Raw genomic sequence first — 4732 nt, 5'->3', positions numbered from 1 at the left:
TACTGCATTATTAAAAACAATATGATTCCTATGGTTTCATAGAGTCCAGAGTATAGCAATCCACAACCCCTTTTGTAACATATTCCCTTTGTGCTTGAATCTGATTATGGTTTATCCTTAAATTTCCAGTCCATTTATTGCATACCGTAGTGCAAAATATACCTTTGATAGTCATTTTTTATACTTGTTAAAATTCATTAGGTATATGATGAAAAACTTTTTTACACCGGTTAAAATAAAAATAGGTATAAAAAGTGGTGTTGCGGCAATATGGTAATAAAATACAATTATTTTACACCGATTGCAATCTAATTAGATATAGAAAATCTCTTTTCTTTTTATACTTATTGACTCTAATAAGTATAGATTATTAATTTATACCGGTTAAATATTATAACAGGTATGAATTATTTTCAATATTTCATTTCTTTCCCACAATACTTTTTCTATTCTATGCAAAAATTCATCCTGATTGTCATTGTTTTTCGTTCGGTCGTGGATGTGTTTGGGTGAAGCTTTCTACCTCACATTCGCTCACTCACTCATTCACGAAGCAGCATTCACATCTTCTTTGCCTTATTTTCTCTTTCGCATGTCTGAGACCATTTCTCATTGTGCGCGTCTTCCTCAAGGTTTCAGTGGCTTGAGAGCTCATCTTTCGCCATCACAGAGCAAAGAGCGACAGGTGTGGGCCGCAACGGTTTCGAAGGAGGTGCACTTGAGGGAGGGGACGCACTCTTTCTTGAGGCGAAGGACGTGGGAGGGTGAGGGTGAAGGATGTGGCTACCAAGGGCTGTGACTGTATGAACTTTAGGAGGTCCACTTGAGGGGTTGGGTTTGGTGCGGTGTAGAAACAAGTCTTCATGAAGATCTTCTTGCAATAAGAGCACTTGAGACTTGACTTTGAGACATCATCAAAATTTCTTCTCTTTAGCTTTATGCTAACAACATTCATTTGACACTTAATACAAGGGTAAAATGGTCCAAAAAGGGTAAAGTTTTGTAGTTTTTCAAGAAAGAAGAGAGTAAAAAGTAAGTAAGGATAGTGTCAAATGAATGTAAAAAAGTAAGGTGCGTCAAAGAATCATTTCTCTTGAAGAAATATTAGGAAAATCATAAACTCAAAAATAGTTTGAAAAGTCTAGGAATTTTTGTTTTGAGAAAAGGAGTACATCTTGTACTAGGTGTCCCGGACGACTGGAACAGACGTCTCTCATACCGTATGGTCAAGAAGGCCAACCGGCCGAAAGATCAGGGAAGATGGATCATTCGTAATGATCACGGTAAGTAGAGATTAGGGGTTATTGGGCCATGATTGGGCCGAGATTAAGGTTCTACTAATCCAGGGCCCATGGTCAAAAGTATAAATATGACTTGCTAGTAAAGAGGTAGGCAGGTTCATTAATTACGCATTTAATACAGTTCTCTGATTACCGAACGGACACATAACTGACTTGAGCGTCGGAGTATCTTTAACAGGTACCCGGTCGGACAGAAGAAGGAGACTGCAACGACCGGACGCTCGAGGAGAAATTGTGTAGGGTCAGGTGGTAGTTCAGACCCCTAACCAAAACATTTTGGCGCCCACCGTGGGGCCGGAAGATTGATACCAATGGTGACCACAAGGAACAAGAGCATGAAGGACCCGAACGGAATAATTAGGGCTTTGGAACAAAGATTGGAAGAAATGCAGCGTCGACATGAAGAGGAGATGGCGACTGTGAAGGCAGAATGCCTAGCCCAAATGGCCAAAGGTAAAGCTCTAGAAATAGGTGAGAATGCCAGTGGGGGGAACGAGAAGACGATTGTATTGGAGGAAGGTGGAGAAGAACACAGCAGTGCCCAGGGCCACGGGGGGACGAAGAAAGAGGGAGCTAGGGATGAAAAGGGCGAGAGTGTAGTATTGGTAAAAAATGAAGGACCATCCGTGTCGGTTCCTTTCGTCTAGGCCATCATGGACGTCCATATATCGGAATAGTTCGTCCCGCCACAGTTTAAGATGTACGACGGGACAACCGACCTAGAGGCACACATCAAATCTTTCACCAACGCTATGGCCTTCCGTACCGGATGTGATGCAGTGTGGTGTCGGGCGTTCTCTTTGTCACTGGAAGGAGAGGCGTTGGAATGGTTTAATTCTCTGCCGAACGATTCTATTGAGAACTTCAAGGGCCTGGGCAATATGTTCAAAAAACAATTTGTTGCTTGTAACGCACAGGATATCACCATGGTCGATTTGATGAATCTCAAATAGGGTAAGGAAGAACCGTTGAAGGTATTCATGGACCGGTACCAAAAGACGAGTCTGACGAGTGAAAGGTCTCAACTTGGAATTCGCCCTCCAGTATATCATGTCGGCATTGAGGCTCAGACCCTTCAAAGATAACGTGTGCAGAACTCCGCCCAAAACCATGGAAGAGCTCCGTGAGCGGGCGGCAGATGAGATTGGAGATTAAGAAATGAAGTTAAGTTATCGGAAATAGGCACAGGAGGCTAAGGGCAACAAAAGCGATAATAAGAAATCGGATGGCCAAACCGCCCGACAAGGGGGTGCAAGGACCGGGGAAAGGTTAAGGGTCCCCCGGTTTCAACAATACACACCGCTTAATGCACCCCGAGCTCGGATATTGCAGGAGGCACTGAGCACGCAGTTACGACACACACCCTAGAAACGTGCTACCCCTCCGGGGGCAGACAACAATAAGCATTGTCTATACCATCAGAACATGGGTCACACCAGGAGGAGTGTGTGACTCTTAAAGATAAGATTGAGGAGTTAATTTGTGCGGGCAGGCTGTTAAATTTTGTAAAGGTGGATCAGTCTGAACGGTCACCAGTGAGGGGCAAAAACCCGAGAAGGGAGAGTCCTCGAAGGAGAAGCCCACCGAGGGGGGAGGGGACAAGGAAGAGTTATGGGCATAATGATAGGTACGATTGCAACGATCGTCCTAGAAGAGATAGGAGTCGAAGCCGTAGTCGGGGGAGGAGTGACAACTGCCCCTTAAGGGGAATGATCAATACTATATCGGGAGGTTTTGTTGGAGGAGGTTTGTCTTCTGCCACTTGGAAGCGACACGTCCGGGTCTTGCGTTCCATACATGCAGTCAATGCCCCAAGGAAGACGATGTCGCCTATTACTTTTACGGACGAAGATTTCCATGCTCCCAATCCGGACCAGGACGACTCGATGGTTATCACAGTTGAAATCGCGCGATACGGGGTAAGTAAGGTGCTTATCGATCAAGGAAGCTCGGTCAACATCCTTTACTGGAAAACTTTCCAACAGATGGACATCTCGGAGGATTTAATTGTGTCGTATAATGAACAAATAGGGGGTTCGTAGGCAAAAGGGTGGACACAAGGGGATACATTGACTTACGTACCCGTCTGGGTACCGATCGGGATGGTGAAGAAAAAAGGGTGAGATACTTGCTAGTTGAAGCAAACACTTCTTACAAAATCTTGTTGAGACGTTCATGTTTTAACGCCTTTGACGCCATCGTGTCGACACCCCACTTGACACTTAAGTACCCGATGCACAGGGGGACGATCTGTACCATGCGGGCGGATCAGAAAATGGCGAGGGAATGTTATGTCATCGGCTTGAGGATGTACCAAAGGGAGGAAAGATGAAAGGTTAGCAGGTTTGAGGTAGTAATGGCCGACCTTGACCCCCGAACTAACATGGAGGGCCGATTGGAGCCGTTGGGAGAGACTCACAATGGCGCAATGGAGACTTATTCGCTTGGACGACGACTGACATGTTAGGGATCAATCCTTCAGTCATGACTCACAAGCTAGCCCTGTTCAAGGAAGCCCGACCGGTCGCCCAAAAGAAAAGGAGGAAGGGAGATGAAAAACAAAAAGTCGTAGAAGATGAGGTCAACAAGCTTAGGGAAGCGGGTTTTGTGCGGGAGATAACCTATACCACTTGGTTAGCCAATGTGGTGATGGTCAAAAAGGCTAATGGAAAATGGCGCATGTGCACCGGTTATACAGATCTAAATAAAGCTTTCCCCAAGGACTCCCATCCTTTACCAAGTATCGACGCACTTGTAGACAAGGCGTCCGGGCACAGGATGATGAGCTTTCTTGACGCGTACTCTGAGTATAACCAGATACCCATGTACGGCCCCGACCGGGAAAAAACAGCATTCATCACCGATAAGGCTAACTATTGTTATGAAGTTATGCCATTTGGCTTAAAGAACGTCGGGGCCACGTACCAGCGCTTAATGGACAGGATTTTCGCCGACCAGATCGGCAGATGCATGGACGTCTACGTCGACGACATAGTGGTCCGATCGGTTGATGACCCTGGTCACTTGAAAGATCTCGAGGAAGTCTTCGGACAGGTCCAAAGGTACAACATGCGATTAAACCCCGCCAAGTGTACGCTCGGAGTGGCGGCCGGTGATAACGGTTTAAAACACCGTTATTTGCTATGTGATTTTGATAGTAAAAACACCCTTTTCCACTTAGAAACTTGCTTAAACTCATGTGTTTTCAATAAATTGTGTGAATAAGAGAGATGAGGTTGATTTTAACAGTTTTATAACAAATTCCCCCTATTTTGACGGAAATTGAAGCAATACTGGAAGAAGAAGTGAAAAGCCAAGAAGGTGGAGCTCAAAAGGGGTCAAAAAGGCACCAAGAAGGGAGGAAACTCGAAGCCCAGGCGATAGGAACAAAAAATAGTGCATCCAGGATCACCACTGTTCGCCCGGGCAAC

The sequence above is a fragment of the Vigna radiata genome, unplaced genomic scaffold (genome assembly GCF_000741045.1).
Source record: "Vigna radiata var. radiata cultivar VC1973A unplaced genomic scaffold, Vradiata_ver6 scaffold_111, whole genome shotgun sequence".
In the NCBI taxonomy this organism is placed as follows: Eukaryota; Viridiplantae; Streptophyta; class Magnoliopsida; order Fabales; family Fabaceae; genus Vigna; species Vigna radiata.
Note: the sequence above shows the minus strand (reverse complement) of the source record.